Consider the following 19,516-nt stretch of genomic DNA (forward strand, 5'->3'; position numbering starts at 1 on the left):
AGTGCCTGATAACAGTTAGAACATTCATAAAGAAAAAATACTACTTACAACTTACATTTCTTTTCAGAAATATCTTTCTTTTGAAAATATAATGAAAATATTTTCGATCAAGCCTTCGCATTAACAAAATGTTATCAGGCAGATTGAAAGAACAAAAGCAAACATTCACGATAGCTTTTATAGTTGACGCAAATATATTTCATTGATCTTAATTTTTAGATAGATTCATACTGTAATCTTGCTTTGTTCTTCTTTTAACTGTATTTATTGTTTAAATATGACAACGCCTCATCATTTATATAAATTTAAGAGTACTTGAAATTTTAAGTTACCAGAAACTATTTCGAAGATAAATATTTGATATTGACATGCATTATATAATGCTGACATTTGTCAATACATTGCCTGTAGCAAACATTCTCAGCATGGGGAGAATGTAATAAAGAAACTGGAAGGACTGAAAATCCATTTTTCTTGTCAAGATGTTGATTTTTATTCTTAACCAAAAGATATAGGGAAGGTTTTGCGAATAATTAAATGGACTTGTCTGCACGTTAAGTACATAAACCCTCCGGAAACAGACCATAAGGTTTTAATTGCTGTAATAATTTTTGATGAGTTGTGATTTAACAATCTGATTTTCAAAAGCTTAAACCCTTAGATTCTCTCAGAAAACTATTTTCAATCGATAAACGTATCCGTTAGTTTTCCCGGAAGCCCCCGTACACCCGAATATTTATTTTAAATCTAAATCATGAGGAACAATATGCGTAGTTGATTTCGGTTGAGGTAAGGCATATTTTCTTCAAAATCATTCAACATCAAAAAACAAATACACCGGTGATGAAATTGTGGTGGACAATATACTTGTTCAGTTTGCTGGACTGTTTTTTTTATCTTTCAAGAGACAATAGAAATTCCAAAATGTACAATTTTTCATCTGTTCTAACCGATCTGTTTCTGACTCTTACGAGGCTGCTCCTTCAGAGTTTTAAAATGTAACAAAAAGAACGCAGATGAATCCGGTCTTTCAATTTTAGTGTGAATATCTTTATTCTGAAATGAACAATAAAGAAACATTGACAACGATACTCTACGTGATGACATTAAATCTTTCGATTGTCAACTACAAATTTCTATGCATTAACATTCAAAATGCTTCAGCAAATTGATTGTCCATTTCATAGTTGATAGGTTTGAGAAAAAATTATTGTCACTATGCCAATTATTAAGTTAGGGAAAAACAGATTGCACTTATACTATTGGAACAAGGATGTCTAATTTATGTCTCCAAAAGTTTTACACTCATCACCATCTGTTCCCAGAATGACTAATGGATTACATTTGTCGTAGATTTTTTATCCCTCAACCAAACTCAATCAAACAAACTTAGCTTCATCGGGCGACACGGTTGGTGTTTTGCGAGAAGCAGTAACTGCTCGCTCTTTTAGAGCATATGAAATCAATCCTCTTTTTTGTAGTATTTGTGCTGATTGCCTCTGCTTGTATTTATATTTTTGTTTATTTTTATGTATACTGTTTGTTCTCGATCGTGTTTTTAACAAAGCATAAGCAATACTTATTACACATCTGAAAAAACATTGCCGTTGTACTATACTTATTTGCACAAAGAGCCAGAGTTTGATATTGAGTGAGGCAAAGGTGTATAGCTTTGAAATAGCAAATATATATTCTCTGTGGAGGATATTGCTGTGATATTAACTTGGAACATGGTCTTATGTTTAGGCATTTGTTAGTGTTTATAAAAATAGTTTAACAATGTAAATGGATGAATTGTTTCCACTGAATGTCAATAAGCAAGTTAATTTTCTAAAAAATGAGATTATATATCCAAAACCATACAGTATAACTCTTATAGTAATGTAAATTCAGGTAAAGTGTCGGGAAATATAGTACCCATGATACATACATCAAGATGTTGTTCCAAAACTTTAAACCCCGTGCAGGTCCGGGTGTCAAAAGAATAGGCCTGCAGCAGCGCTAAGCTTGTCGTATAAGGCGACTAAATAGTGCTCAGAAACCTAGCCGGGGCTAGGCGCTCTGCCCACAGAGCAACTGGGATGTGTGCCCCAGGTGGTGGAATGGGGTACCCCTGGCATGTTACATGCTGGGGTTGTCAGGCTATAATACGGAAAACCTGACCGCAAATCATAGTGGTGCACCGTGTTGGGGAAAGATGCCACGTTCCTCGCACGTTAAGAACCCTGCAGTGGTATTCGATAGGAGTAGGAACCTTTGCGCTCCGCCACAGGAGGCTAAATTGCCCGGCCTTACCCATCCCCCCTTTTTCTAGTGGCAATCAAAATTTGTCGACCTTATTATCCTTGTGACCCATCTTTTTTTTTATCATTTCATGTTCATTTTATTATCCATTTCATGTTCATTGTCTGAATATAGCTGAAATATTGCTGCTCGGACGTTAAACCCCAACAAACAAACAAACAAACAAACAAAACTTAAAACACAGAGTAAAAACCGCACTTTATAGGTACTATAAAAAACAAACAAACATTTTTTATTTAACCCTACCAAAACAGTAAGTACCGAAAATGGAAAATAAAATAACAAATATGTGACAAGATAACAGTTCAGAGCAAGTTTGTGATGCGAACAACAAAGAACCATGTGTGTTGTGAGTCCAGTCTTATTATATCCTTTGGTACAGCATATACAGCAAGAAAAGTTCAACGCTTAAATTTGAGAGATGACAAAAGAAGAACAAAAAAACAAAAACAAAACTGAATATCATTGGAATACGTATTAAAGGATGCAAGGAATTTTTTGTCCAACAAAATTAGAGTTTTGAAACTCTACCACCTCGAAAGAAACTCATATTCGCAGAGAAAAAATGAATGTATAGAAGAATATGTAAGGGAAATTAACACACAACTCCATATATCGCTGCTATTGTTAGTTTTATTCAAAACAATTAAACTGCACATCATATTAATTCGAGTTTTCTACTGGTTTCAAAAGATCTAGTACTTATGTACGAAGATTAATATCAAAGATTTCATATTAAAACACGTACAATAGTTTTGGTGTTTGAATTGTATGCGAGCTAATAAAAATACATGTCTGTGTATATATAATGCCCCATATTTCATTTTTATTACCCGTTTAAATGTCGTTTTTTTCGTTGGTTGTTTTGTTCGTGCATTCATCCTTTATAAGTTTACATTCAGGTTTAAAATGGTTTAGTCTTGATTTGTTCAAATTATCACATTTATAAAAGATGTCTACAATATTCGTTATATGAAATCCAATCAATTCACAAATTATTTTAATTAAAGCATAATATTTGACAAATTACTATCTTAAATGTGCGAGCAATTTGGATTATGCCTTTCACTATTTTTGTAAGGGATATTTATTCCAACTCCAAGGTTCCCTAATCGCAAAAATCGCAAAAAGAATTTATCATGTATTCAAATTGCCTGTGAATGTTTATAAATTCAACCATTAATTATGTGATAAGAGTATCCGAAGCATCGGTTCACGCTTATCATGAAAATTAACGTGTTTAAAATGTTTAAAAATGTTGTAAATTATCTTTGGTTTTATGTACATTTAACCTAAATATAAGATTGGCTGCTTTAAGGTTCTCCGCTTTTTTAGTTGAGGATTCTTTATGTATTTCATATTGTCGATTAAGTTGATATTGACCTTAGTATTTGCTTAAAATATCAAAATGTATGACTACTGGATATGAAAGAAAGCGTTGTCAATTTTACAAGTCAATCTCTGGATAATTGTATTAGAGAGCATTAATATCTAAAATATTGTCGAATAGGACAGTAAGCGTTTTCGACATCATATCTAAGATGTTTTCATGATATTATTAAGTATTAGATTCTTATTTCTTCCTTTTGGCAGTAATCAACGGAACAAAGATTGTAGCGGAAATCAAACGAATGTATTCCAGGCATGAAGACTAGACAGCGAAAACATACACACACAACAAAGCAACACGTACAATGAAACAAAAGTAAATGAGCAACTCGGACCCCACTAAAAAGTGTGTGCATTGGCACGGTGAGTGTCCTCTGCTCTTCTAATAACACCTACCGAGTTGCTCACAAAAAGTAAATTCCGGGTAGACGAAAGATGAAAGGAAAAATATGTCGCGGGGAATAAATCGGTTCTTATGGTGCAGATGAATACACAGTAACGATCCACGAGTTCATGATGACGACCATGAAACTTCTATACTGATGACTTCAATCTTGTAACAACATAATCATGTTCAAGAAGTCTAATTGTTAGAAGTACAAATTTTCTCTTGCATAACATACGTTAACTCCATACGCAGGTGCTGAAGGGATGTTGCAACAGACGAAAGGAAAATTGACAATATGGAATGAAAAGTCTTTGCCTCTGTCGTATAGTTGTGTCAATAGTTTTCCTTATCGTCGATCTATAAGTGTAGGTAATTTGTATTTGCATTAGGATACAATATGTGTGAATTACAAACTTTTTTTCATTTGAAAATGCTGATCACAGGTAATAAAGTAATTTTGTAAACAAGGATGTAATCTTTTTGCTGAACAAACCTTTTCGTGGAAAAAGTGAAGTGCATTATTACATATTTAATGACATATAACTGTCGGTATAGTTATAAGGACAGTTCCTTTTTTATAATTTTCTGATAATTTGTAATATTAAAATTTTAATTTGACCTTCAGAACTGAATTTGGTGTAAGTCTTTATTCGTCGTAGTAATTCAATGATAACAACAAATACTTCATTTACGAGAATAGAGGTGTTTTAACTCGTAGCGAACGCTCATGACAATGCTTGTTTGTAAATATATGCCTTCAATTGAAGAATGACTCTGTGTTATTTGTATTTTTATTGAAATTCGTAACCTCTTAAATGTTTCTAAACAAGTTCAAGTATATTATTTTGATACCACATATTGTACCTTTACAATTGTGGTAAGGAAACTACTACCCGTAAACTAGAGTGGTTTATACAGTGCAAAATTTTTAAACAGCATAAGTTACATAATGTAAGTTCGGCCAGTGAAAAATTTTATTCGTCGTTTATTTTTTTTCCATAAAAAAACATATTTACTTCTTTATTTCCATCTGAAAGGGATCACTTCTTTTGTAAATGACTGCTATGTTACCATCTTAGTTCGTATATGGCGTTCAAATGTCTTTAGACCACAGCCGTGATGAAACAATGTAAACATATGTCCAACTTTATATGCATGCAATGGTCTTATTTCCAACGTCATAGATAAGTCTAACCAAATTTTAGCGACGACACAGTAGAAATTTCTTCCACAAGGCTCGCCATTTCTTGCAACATAAAAATGACTTTATGAAATTCATTTAACTAGCAATAAGGTGAAATCAGATACTACAAATTTTACCTAAATATCCTGATAGCAATATTGAATACAACATGTTCGGGTGAATTCAAATTCAACTTTTCGAATTATAGGCAGAAAATAAAATTATATTGAAAACCTTGGATTTTCGATAAACTGTTCAAAATCGGGCAATAATTACTGTAATAACTTTTGACAAGTATATTGTGGTCCACCAACTATATGTTTGAAACCACTTATTTTCCCATCGAATAACAATTGTCAATTCCAAACTTAATATGGCTGCAAGCATGTTAATAAATATTCTCCGGATGATTTTCCATAGTTTCAGTTATCGTTTGTTTATATATTATCATACGGCTCATTTAACTGAACGGGTTTTTTCTAATTAGATAACAAAAAACAACAAAATAGTTTTCAGACAATAAGATCTAGTAATGCTATTTATCTTACACAAATAAAAATTTCCTTTTGTGCTTTATTTTCAAGGATTGACGTCGGCGTGTTTCTAAAAATTGTTTCAAAATTTCTGTTTTGTTTTTTTTCGAATTAATTGTATGCAAATTCAAAATTTAAGGACAGTATCATATCTAATAATACCCTACCGGTGCACCTGGTCCATGCTCCCAGTTTTTAGTGGAGTCCGAGTTGCTCATTTGCTTTTGTTACTTTGTATGTATGATTTTAGTTACTTTATGTTCTTTGTTGTGTATGTCTGTTTTCCATGTTTGGTCTTTGTCCCTGGATTACTTTCCTTTGATTTCCGCTATAACCTTAGTTCCCTTGATTACTCTTTCTAACCCAAATATGATATTCAATAATTAGATGCTTTAAATAATCTAATCAGAAAAAGGACCTTACATATTTTATTTCTTAACATTATTCAAACAGCATACATGCAATTAATACTATTGTTTCTTTTTTGTCTAAAATTATTGTATATGTAAAACATTTTCATAAAACTGAAAGCAAATACTACTTTTGTACATCAAATATGCTTATTTACAACGCGATTAAAATTCGGTAAACGAATTGATAGGAGTTTTATCAGCTTATCTGAGTTGTAAAATTATCTTTTCTCTTAGAATAAACAAACACATATTTAGCTTATTTAATGATCCATGCATTAATCAAACGATAAACATAAATAAATTTTAAAGTACACAAGTACATTTCCTTGCCTTAAGACCAAAATATTTTCGGAAAAATGTTATAAACTCATGCTTTTAAGCAAAAAGCATTTGTCAATTCCAAGTATTTTTCTCCAAAAGAATTGTTTTACCTCTTCTTCGACCATTGGAATGTAAATCTGAATCTTTAGGCAATTAGTTGTATTTATAGAAGAATATTGTACAATGCAGAAATACGATTTTGTTCGAAAAAATTAAAACTGTAATACAGAACTCAAACAATCTTTCCATTTAAAAATAAAAAAAAACGTTTTGTAGGAGTTGTTATTTTAACAGCTTGGTAGCATACATTCACTGTTTAAATTATGTAACTATACTATACTATTATGAATAACTTCCTAAAAGACTTGATTCATCACACGACAATCCTAGTCAATGAAATAAGTCATCCCTAAAAGAGAGAGAGAGAGAGAGAGGGAGAGAGAGAGAGAGAGAGAGAGAGATACGAAAATAAGAAAATTAATGGTCTTTGTCACTGGATTACATTCTTTTGATTACCGCTATAACCTTGGTTTCCTTGATTACTTTTGCACAGACAACACAACACTCTGGTAAGTAGGTAGCTTAGAAACCCGGGTAAATTTCAATCGGATCGACCCAACTTGTTTATCTACTTATCAGGAAGGTTTGTATGCAAAAAGCAAATATTATGACTTAAATTCTAAATTCTGATATCATGTATTGTTTTAGACCTCTAAATAAACGTTGTACATGGTAAATAACTAATTCGAATGTAAAATGGGTTCCTACCATGCACGTTAGCTTTGTAAATGCTGTCCTTATATTAAAGTTATTAAGTGTCGGTCTTTGCAAGAATCAGGCAGAGAGTGAAACGTGTAATGAAAAAAATCCATCATTTGACAATTTGCACGATCAGATTCAATGGGAAAAACAAGATTTTCCATATCATGTTGCTGCATTGAGTTATCATTTCATTGAAATGAATTGAAATGTAAATGAACATTTAAAGCGCAAATGACTCTGTCAAAAATCTAATTTTCTAACATTCTATTGAAAAATTTGCAATGAACAAATGCAATGTCTTTTCAAAGAGAGAAAGCATCCTTGAGTGAAATTATATTGTCAGATTGGTGGGGTTTTGACATGAATGTTTTTGATTTTCCCATTTTGCCTGTTTCTAACAAATACTTACACTTAATTACTGAATGGATTTTTTTTCTCAACTAAATGGAATAATCAAGTCGCATATTGAACTGACTGAGTGAGTGCATAACATTCTTTTCCAAAGAAATATGTGGTGTATGACCAACAAGAGAAACATTTGATTATTAAATATTTCACTAAACTATATATGTTTCCATTTTTTTTATTAATTTATTAGGTGATTTTGATCACCGAATGCACTGCATTATGGAAAGTAAAGGCTAAAACAAAACTTTTAGTGGCAGTCAGTCAGCATCATGTAAAAGTATTAAAGCGTTCGTTTTACAACTTTTTTACACTCTGCCCTTGTAAGACTAATTTTGCATTGTATGTTACCTAAGATAGTTTTTTTTTCTTTCGTATGTAAATGCGTTATAAATTTTAATCCTTGGTATCATGATGCGTTGACCTCACGTTCAAGAAGAACTATAATAACTGCTTATTTCTTTTTTAAGACTTGTACATTACATGTACATGTACATTAAAACACTACATGTCGTAGTAAACCTCATTCAATATCAAAATGTCACAAGTGATCATTCCAGCTTCATTAATAAGATTCTGTATAATTTCAATATCAACTCATCGTTTACCATACTTGTATTGAACCAGGAAAACAACTGTACTTTTTGTGAAGTACAAACTCGAGACTTGGTCAAAAATAAAAGTCATCCTCAGATCTCGTCAAAAATCCGAATTCTATACTTTTCAGAATATGGAATCAATGCCCATCAGGAAAGCATAGGTATGAAATTCATTTGTTGCAACGTTTTGATAGACACTTAGCCATATATCGAGGACAGTTTAGATTTCAACTTAGGTGTCAATCTTCATTCGTTGATTAACTTACATTTGTGGTTTTATTCAACATAAATTTAACGTCGTCTCTGTTTTCTCTTTTGGATTTTAATGCCTCTGAATTGTACTTTTATTTTGACGGTATTTTTTTCCGATATTTATCAAATCACATACAGTCATTAATGACTATGGAAAACTGCTAATCTATTTCCACTCAAAGTATTGTAATGTAATTCTTTATTTATGAAAAAGTGAATTTAAACACTTAAAATCTTTCTAAATTAGTTTGTTTTTTCAATCATAGTATCACACACTAAGCCAGTATAGCGTACAACCACCCCGGTTTACGATCAATTCGCGAACCCACATGTTATTACATGTATTTTTTAAAGAATTTTTTTCAAGATTATACACCGGAATACAAGGACTCACCTTTATTAGTGTAACTGTCAATCATAATTACAAATTTTAAATACAATATGCGGCGATTTACTTTCGCGGGCCTTAATGTTTATTGAAGTGATTGAAATGGCGTGGAAAATGCACCCTATTTCTTATAACCTCAATAAATTGGCATTTTCCAAAAAGTGCATTTTTAACAGACATTTTTAAATTTAAAGAATTCAAACAAAACAATTTCAGAATTAAGCCTTCTAAAGCTGTGCAATTTTCAACATTATGCAAAATTAAAAATCAGAATCATTGCGAATACGATATCTTGCCAATTGTAAAATGAAATAAGTGGACATGCTATGTCTGCATATCAAATATCGTATGCTGAAGTCAATACACTCTGACGTTCGTTTTCCTTTCCTGGGGGTATTATCTGTTGTATGGACTACGCAGTATTGAAATGGATGTTGAATTACTATAATTTACTTCGAGCTAGAATCAACAAATATAATGTACTATTTAAATTACAATTAAAAGTCAACCTTTATAAATTATAACACATTCCCTCCCTAATAATATATCTCGAGGTTATCTTAATAATAATAATGATAAGGTTCGTTTCCGTTAGAATTATATCGCCATTCAAAACCTGATGACTTTGTTATGTGTTGTAAATCTATTGTGTTTGAACAAAATTATCCAATTTACAACTTCATTCTTCAAGTACTTCATAGGAGTTATGCATGCAAGGACAGTATATGTATTATTTGAAAGCTTTACAGATTCATTGCCAAATGCGTGCACATAGAGTGACTTCATACATATATTGTATGCAAATGTACCAATACCAAGAATTTTAACGATCTTTTTTAAACTGATGTACATTATAAATACGACAAAAACTGGTTCATGTAGTTTTATTTTGATCTTCTTGTGAAAAGTGGGATTATACGAAGAAAAATAGCACGACAAATTTCAAAAGAATTACAGACTAGACACAGCCCCGAAGCATTGGTTTTTGGGGTTCATTTTAAAGCGCCGGATTTTACTTATAAAGCGCAAATTATCATTAGTCTTCACAAAAGGGATGAGACATATGAAGTCTTTTCCTGCATTGTTAAGATGAGAACATTTATTTTGAAGTATAAAGAAACGGCATCTTTTTTTAAAATATCCAAATAATAAAGTATATTAAAAGGGCCAGTCGTAATAGCCATAACACTTTGATGCATTCATAAACTATTATAATGGAACACTTATTTCCTTTAGGATTTTTCTATTATCGAATATGTACTTTTCATAATTTTTTTTGACATGTCTTAGGTATTTTATAATTTTCATGTTAGTAGTTTTCTATCGAAATTGGCATGTTTTGTTTAAATTTTATTGCATAGTTTTGTATTGTAGGTTTTTGATTCGAGTATGGAATCCTTAACTTACATTAAACCAATCTCCAATCCATGTTAAGATAAATATCTATTATCGATGGATTATTACTTCTCAAAACAGATTAAACAGTTCAATTATAGTCACACGCAAAAAAATATGACGGATTACGTCACCGTGGCAGTTTAACTACTCTCAATTTTTCAATAAAATTCGAAGATAATTTTAATATTAAAATAAATGACAAGGTATAGAGAGCATGAAGGTTGTTGTTGGTAGTTTCGTTGATATCGTCACAGAAACAACTTCAGTCCCATTTTTACTGTTCTATGGTACCAACACAATAGAAAACCAAAAACAATTTGCCTTCAACAAGAATCTCTGACCTAACTTCTTGCTACATAAATGTTTATTTTGTATTGAACAATCTACGCTTTGGCGATAACCTAGGCCGCATCTACCCAAAAGAATTTTTCAAGAAAGGATACTCTCCCTTTTTCGTGTCGTCAATTTTTCATTTTACATCCCTTATATTCAGTAATGAAATTTCATCATTTCAGGGCAAGAAAACAATGATACAAACTTTTAAAATGTACTTTACTCCTTGTAGATTTCAGTTCATTATCACTTCATACTTCATACGATGTACTGTCATTTCAAAATGTCACACTGGTTTTCCGTGGTGCTAATTTCTCAACATAATTTGATCATTATACTCAATCAATTATGATCGGACAAATTATGATCGGACAAATTATGATTCCCACACCATGTATTCTATTGAACAGATATACAGTACCCCCTTAAAGAAATTTGCTAAATTGAATGAATTTTATAATAAGTTGCGGAACTATCGTGTAAAAACTACTAAGTATACAGGAACACTGTTGGATTCTAAATGAAAATAATATAACACAGAATCATAAAAGTCAACAATGGTGAGCATTTTTTATACATTTCCATCTTGATTACACGTTTTGTCCTTCTTTAATAATCAGTAATGGTTAGATTCGTTTCAAATTATTATAACATTATTTGATATTAAGTTGTTTGTAGTCATTTTAAGATTATTAGAAATCAATAATTGAATTTACAAATTTACTTCGCTTTTCCATCCGGTCAAGTAAATTCAAATTTAAACTGATCATGCTCAAGAACAAACAAGTTTTCCGTGTCAACGATAAGACTGCAGGTTTTATGTATACAAAATGAATATCTTGAATAAATATAACAAACTTCATGGTGCCGTATACGTGATGCAAGGCGTAATCTCTCATCATCAACATCGAAGCAAATTATTAGGTACGTATAGATTTAAAAAATGTATACAAGAAGTACTCAAAACCAAAAATGTCGAAATAAAGTTGGTCCATCAGCAGGGGAATCGACCCATTAATTTCGCTTTCTAAATTCAAAGATATCAGTTTTAAACTTATGTTGCAAATTTCGGTATGCTGTTCATGTTTTGTAAAGAGTGAATATGTAAATAGTAGGTTTCTAAAAAGTTTTAACTGTTATGTACAACAAACTTTATATGAGGTTTAAGTGTAAAGTGTCAAAGATTGATTGATTGATTGATTAATTGATTGTTGGAGTTTAACACCCGAGCAGCAACATTTCAACTATATTCAGGCGATGAACATTAAATGGATGATAAAATGAAAATGAAATGATAATCAAATGAAAAATGGGTTGGGACAAAAGGATAATGGGGTCGACAAATTTTGATTGCCACTGGAAATAGGGAGAGGTGGGTAGGGTCGGGCAATTAAACCTCCTGTGTCGGAGTCCTATGGTTCCTATACGGGGAGAATACCACAGAAGGGTTCTTTAACGTGCGAGGAACGTGGCATATTTCCCAACTTTCCTTTCATCTGTGGCAACATCCTCTAAGCATCTGCGTATGGAATGTTCATATCACAACACATACGTTATGCCAGAGCTTGCCGGGACTACACAGACTTTTTGTATGACAATAAAATTCTAACAAATAGGCTTCTGGAGCAGGGTTATGTTGCTACAAGATTGAAGTCATCAATGCAAAAGTTTTTTTTATGGCCGTCATCATGACCTCGTGGATCGTTACGGTGTATCCATCTGCGCCATGAAAACTGATTTGTTCAACGTGTCATAGTTTTCCTCTCCTCTTTCGTCTACACCGGACTTTACTTTCTATGAGCAACTCGGCGGGTGTTTCTAGAAAAGCAGAGGACCCTTACCCTACCGGTGCACCTGGTCCATGCTCCTAGTTTTTAGTGGCGTCCGAGTTGCTTATTTGCTTTTGCTACTATGTATGTATGATTTTAGTTACTCTATGTTCTTTGTTGTATGTGTCTGTTTTCCACGTCTGGTTTTTGTCCCTGGATTACATTCTTTCCATTACCGCTATAACCTTGTTTCCTTGATTGCTCTCTCTCCCAACACGTTGTACAACTATGGTTTGCGGTCAGGCTTTCCGCATTATGGCCTGACGACCCCAGCATGTAGCATGCCAGGGATAGCCCATTCCACCACCTGGTGCACACAACACAGTTGATCTGTGGGCAGAGCGCCCTAGCCACCCCCCCCCTGCCAGGGTTATGAGCACTATTTAGTCGATTTTACGACAGACTTAGCGCTGCTGCGGGCCTATTCTTTTGACACCCTGACCCGCACGGGGCGCAAAGTGTCAAAGAGAACTAACCAATTAGGAGTGCAGACCAACTGAAGTTTATTTTATATCATTGATCGGTCATCTGTAGCTTTTGATCGTATTATTTGCGTCACATCTCCTCATTTGTCAAGCAATCGTAACCACAGGTCAGTACTTTTATTTTACTTTCCTTGCCTAAAAATCTAGTGTTTTATTTATTTATTTATTTTTTGTGGTGTTACCTTTTTAATAATGATTTGATTTGATTTGTAACAAGCTTCCTGATTATTTGGTTCTCTTTTAACAAAGCAGGTTATTGTTGTATAACCTAACCTGGTACTATGACCTCATTTACGTCGGTTGGTCAGCACTCAACGATCCAAATAATCCCCGTCGCAAAAAACTGTCGCAAAATAGGTTATTTGATATAACCTGCTATAAAAATTAGAAACATTCCTTAATTACCTTTTTTATTTTTGTCTATTTGTTGATTTGTATTTAATGCAAATTTTTGGATATACTGTAATATATGGTATATATTTTAGAGATAGATATTGTTGTTTCTTCTTTTTTTATTTTAATTAAGTTCTAATACATATGTTCCTGTTAATGAAATGTTCTTTTCAACATGTAAGATCTACTATGACTTGTGATTTCGATATTTAGATTGGCATGTTTGTTTGTCATCACAGTGGTAAGTATTCCTTTGTGATACTTAACAATGGAGAAGTCTGTCGAGTCATCGAAGTCTACACGCATCGTGTACATCTTAAACGTGGGGTTTTTAGGTGCACAGTTGGGTATTACTAACTTCTCTTCTGCGTCCGAATGGAAAATAAGGTTTCAACACATTACCGTTACCCCCCCCCCTCTGTTTTTGCCTCAAATTGCGTCAATTTCCTCAACTCAGATGTTACAGTTCTTCGCCAGGTGGTGTGTGGGATACCTCTCTTTTTCCTTCCATGTGGTGTCTGGTGAAGTGCTATCTTCTGTGTTCTGTTCTGGGGCATTCTCATTACATGTCTAAGCCATCTCATGTTATTGTGAAATGACTATTTTTCTTATACCAATGTCAATAACACGCCAGCATATAAGAGGAAATATGGAGTTAAAAATGAAACGTGCAGTGTACATGTCTTTAACATTTTTCCTGTGGCGTTGACGTCGGCAAAGTCAAGCTTAACAGTGAATCACTTTATCACCTAATATCGTCTCAATGGTAGTTTTTTGCAGAATATAAAATTTAATTTCAAATATGTCATACGCAGTGGTCAATTGTAGAAAATTCATATTCTAACCTATATTTTTTTAATTTTTTTTCTTTTTAAGAAATCAAAACACGTCATTTGAATGAAGTATGTGTTACGCCATAGAAGGTTTATCTTGACGTTCCTTTACAATCTCATTACAGTTGTGTTCAATGGTTCATAAATTCAGTCATGCATAATATAACAACTTCGCGTTGTGATTTTACTCCTTTTGTTAGCAGCCCTACAGTTAACTGGATTTCTATTTCTGTCTCATCTCTATTTGATTACATAAAAGAGTGGGATTTTTTGCGCAAGTTATGTCATTATAGACTCGACACACTGTTCAATCACATCAGTTGCAGTTATGTAACATGCCTCAATAAGAGGATTATATATTCTTACATTGTTGTCGACAATTGTGTAAAGTTAATAAAATACCTTCAAATTACTTTTAACATCATCAGTATAGTATATTTGTATGTTTTGTAAAGAATTCATATTCTATACATATAAATCTTCAACCCGATAAATGCGCTATGTAGCAAGTTGATCTAACTTTTATACATTTTGTTTTCAATCTAATTTCCAAAATAATGTTTGTGGTCGATGTCTTTGATTAAAAAATTCTTTTCAAAATGAGATTGGTTGGTGACAGCTTCCACAATATAACATTTGAAGTGATTGATTGTTGATTGATTGTTGGGGTTTAACGACCAAGCAGCAATTGTTCAGTTATATCCAGGCGATGAACATGTAATGTATGATAAAATGAACATGAGATGATGATGAAATGGTATGGAACACAAATATAATGGGGTCGACGAATTTTGATTGCCACTTGAAATAGGGAGAGACGGGCAGGGTCGGGTAATTTAGCCCAATGTTTCCTACTCCGAGAGAATACCACAGAAGGGTTCTTTAAAGTGCGAGAGACGTAGCACGCTGCACCACTATGGTTTTTCGTATTATGGCCTGAGACCCCAGCATGCAACATTCCAGGAGTACCCCATTCCACTACCTGGGGCACACAACCCAGTTGCTCTGTGGGCAGAACGCCCTAGCCCCCGGCCAGTGTTCTGAGCATTATTTAGTCGCCTTTTACGACAAGCTTAGCGCTGCTGCGGGCCTATTCTTTTGACACCCAGAACCGCACTGGTTAATTGATTGATTGCAAAACAATAGACCAGTAGTACAATATTCTGGTATTTTGAATTTTTTCTGTATTATATTGCAACAAACTGTAATAATCGATCGCTACCAAATTAAAATCGGTCATATTTTACTTATTAGTCATCGATCATATTATCTATTACCTAATTTAGATTTTCAGATCAATTTTTATCTTTTATTTTAATTTATCTCATAGCGATGTAATTCTTAAATGTGAATCCTCGACTTGATCTCGATTTGTCAACCTATTAGTTTAATTGAAATGACTGGGCTATTCTAGACATGCCACAATTTTTGCGCCTGTCCAAAGTCATTGGTTTCTGACCTCCGTATGTCTTGTTTCGTTATCACTTTCAGTTTACTCTATGTTGCTGGAGTATATAGAGGCAACTTTTTCGCTTTACCTGTGTATAATGTTTTGGGGATCAACAGCAGTCTGCCCAGTGCTGTGAGGGTTTCCTCCTCGTTCATTAAAGACCCATGGGTTGCCTTGAGCTGACATTTTTCATCCCGGTAGGGTTGCTGTCTCTTTAGGCTTCTGGAACAGGGTTATGTTGCTATAAGATTGAAGTCATCACTACAGAAGTTTTATGGTCATCATCATGAACTCGTGGATTGTTATGGTGTGTCCGTCTGCACCATGAAAATTGATTTGTTCAACGGATCATGGTTTTCCTTTCCTCGTTTGTCTACCCCGAACTTGACTTTTTATGAGCAACTCGGTGGGTGTTTCTAGAAAAGCAGAGGACGCTTACCCTACCGGTGCACCTGGTCCATGCTCCCAGTTTTTAGTGGAGTCCGAGTTGCTCATTTGCTTTTGTTGTTTTGTATGTATGATTTTGGTTACTTTGTGTTCTTTGTTGTTTGTGTCTGTTTTCCATGTCTGGTCTTTGTCCCTGGATCGCATTCTTTTGATTATCGCTATAGTCTTTGTTCCCTTGATTGCTCTTTGACATATTCACCATATCCATTCTCCTTATATCAAGCTAACCGCGGTGTCAAAACGTAAAAAAATGCATCATACGCCAAACTATGACTTGGAGAGTGAAAAGTTCACGTCAACATATAGGGGGTTACAGTTTGCTCCCATCTACGTGTGGATTAGCAGTGAAATTGTGCACCATCTTCGGCTACGCTATAAATATATAAAAATCAAGCATTTCATACCCTGTACAATAATACGCTTGGGTCTGATATGGACTTTTTTCATAATGTTTATAACATTTATAACACTTCTCGAGTAACAAGTTTTATATTTTCTGTCGATGCATCTATTTTCTATCTTCATATAGATGAAAATAGTACGCCATTCAAGCAAAGTGTTTGGCAATAAAAGCTTATCTTTGACGTCTCTTATAATCATATTAGATTAATGTTTATCAGAATAATTGTGTAGTCATGCTTAAAATGACTAGTTTGGATTGTGCACTTTTAGCCTTTTGTCATTCTCCCTTAAAGTGGATTAGATTTCTTTTTCTGTTTCGTTACAAGATCATAAAATCGTGGGAGACATTGTGTCACTTCTGGCATCATCTATTTTTAAACTTGACAAAAGTTCAACCACATCAGTTGAAGTTATATGACTTGATTTAGTAAAAACGACTAATAATTTGAATTGTCAAAAAAATGAGTATATGTGTTAGAAATGAATTCGAATTCTTTTAACATATCGCACTTATTTGTCAACGGAACCAATCAAAATCCGAGGACAAAGAGCTGACAAGGAATACAGACACACACAACAAAGAACATAAAATAACCAAAATAATACATACAAAGTAACAAAAGTAAATGAGCAACTTGGAATCCACGAAAAAAAAAATGGGAGCATGAACCAGGTGCACCGGTAGGTATGAAGTTATTTTATGTTCTTGGTTGACTGTGTCTATTTCTTCTGTCTAGTCTTTATCCTTGGAATGAATATTATATACTTTCCGCTTGATTCTTGGTCTCCTTGATTACTATTTCAATTTCATGATACAAGTAATTCCTTATTTAAAACAAATAACTTGTCTAATGATAGAAAGACTGAGAAATGGAAATAGGCTAAATGGTGAATCGGTTCGTTCAGAATTTCGCTTTACTTCAAAAGGCTTTAAAAATTCATCAATGAAGCTCACGGATCGGCCAAGAAGAAAATACACCAGTCGACTAAACTGTATGTTCCTGATTTTCGTAAATATGGAACTTCAATTCTGATTTTATCAATATGTATAGAAATTATGATCGCAAACAGTTATTTTTAGAGTTGACGCAATATGTTATGTAGTGAAAATGACTGTTCCTCAAAAAGACATTGTTTTAAATGACACATCGGACTATGTTTTTCAGTCTACTAGAATTCAACGAAGACATATTCACGTAGTCACAGTCTTTGAATTATTACAAAATGTCGACCTTTGTGTCCTAAAAAAAAAGAACGCAATAACTTCTATGCTACTTACATTCTATGTCAAAGCGTTGGCTGAATTGCATAATATCTATCTCAATCAAACTCAGCATAACTTTGCAGCCTTTAGCTCTAATGTGTATCTTACTAACATTTAAAGTGGATTATATTCATTCTAATGTGTTCATGTAAATGCCTATGGAAACATCCTGACATCATGTACTTATGGTTGTAACAGACCTTTGTGAGTCCCGACATCAGTTGTGGATGTATCACATATTTTCATCAACTCCCGCATGTGCAGTTGGTATTTATTTTTTTCTGTATGTCTGTTAATCCTTTCCTTTGTTTACACATGAATTACATCGCTTAATTTGGAATTTTATACCCTCAATTCAGATTTGATGCAGTGGAAGTAAGACTTAAATAGTGTAGCACTTAATTAGTTAATTTTGTCAGTATTAAGAAACATTAGACGGAGGTAATAATAAACTTGATTGTATAAAAAAGGTCCTTATTGCACTTGTGTAAATACACTGGTCTTTAGCTTTAAATTACATCGATAACAAAGCGGCGTTTTAAGCGAAATTTAAAGCGTTGTAGTTCAAATAAATGGTAATTGCCGTGAAAATTGGCGAAGGTTATTTTTCGTAGAACAGTGTATATGTATTCCAGTCGAGACAATATTTTCAAATACCCATGCAAAAAAAAACGTTATACAAGTCAAAAGTAAAAAATGTAAGATTAACAATAGTTATTTTTGAATGTTTTAAATGTACTAGAAATGGACAGCGTTCAGTTTGTTTCATTTCAGCAACAGAATTTTCTATCCGTACTTGCACCTTACTTTGTTAACTTGGATTTCAACACAAATATCAACCTTTTCAATGACAATTTTCTTTTCTGTCCTCTTTTTTCCTCAAATATTATTATTTATGTCAAATATTTCTGCACAGTTTTCTGCTTCAAACAGAGTCTAGACGTAAATAAATTGCGTCTCTGCATGAAAAACATTTCTGAGCATAAACTACCATAGAATTTTGTAAGCATCAACATAAATGTTACTAAAAGTAGTAATTTATAATCAAGCATGAAGTTTTCATTTATTTGGAAGTAAATTTAAATAATTCAATAATTACGCGTGAAATTAGTTCTTGGTTTCATACATAAAATCTTCTTTTATTCAACTTTGAATCCTAATCTCCATGACATAATTTATTTAGTATATGGTGGTATGTGCGATTTCTAGGTGGTAATAGGTGGTAAACGTAAGTACACGTATTTGTAAGAACAAGGCGACTTAAATAAAATGTTCACATTCTAAAGTGCCACGTATGAGATTTTTTATTTGAAATGTAATACAACTCAGACATGAATCCAGCATGAAATAATGTTGGCACTATTTATATTATGATAATTATGATTGTATTTTAAGATACATATAATTATCATGATTGAATTTTAACTTACATATGATAATCGTGATTGTGTTTCAATTTACAAATGGCACGTATACGTGAGCAAGAAACTAGACTAAGTATTTACCCACTAGAAATACAATGTATGTGTAAATATAACAATTATCATGCGATATATATGAATCATGATTTTACTATTTAAGCATCGATAGGGCAATTTTTTTTACTGAGTTTATATTTATTTTTTGTTCTCTTTCTGCAAACTTTTTGTTCAATTCCACACTGAGAGTTGTGTGAAAAATAAAAGATCACCAGGAAGTTTTGCAAACTCCTCTGGTTTTACATTTGTGGAAGTTGCAATTGTGAA

At 33.0% G+C, this 19,516-nt stretch overlaps 1 long non-coding RNA gene across 1 annotated transcript; it reads right to left on the reverse strand.

Annotated features, from left to right (window-relative positions):
- Nucleotides 1–294: 294 nt before the first annotated feature.
- On the reverse strand, nt 295–17,930 carry LOC148612507 (uncharacterized). The gene is made up of 3 exons (XR_015923936.1): nt 17,787–17,930; nt 15,747–15,880; nt 295–1,056 (listed from the first exon to the last, which is right to left on the reverse strand). It is a non-coding gene; the product is annotated as an uncharacterized LOC148612507 (long non-coding RNA).
- Between the last annotated feature and the right edge of the window lie 1,586 nt (nt 17,931–19,516).

This window comes from Perna viridis, chromosome 7 (assembly GCF_037379345.1).
Source record: "Perna viridis isolate PV_CMFRI_1.1 ecotype Kerala chromosome 7, ASM3737934v1, whole genome shotgun sequence".
Classification (NCBI taxonomy): Eukaryota; Metazoa; Mollusca; class Bivalvia; order Mytilida; family Mytilidae; genus Perna; species Perna viridis.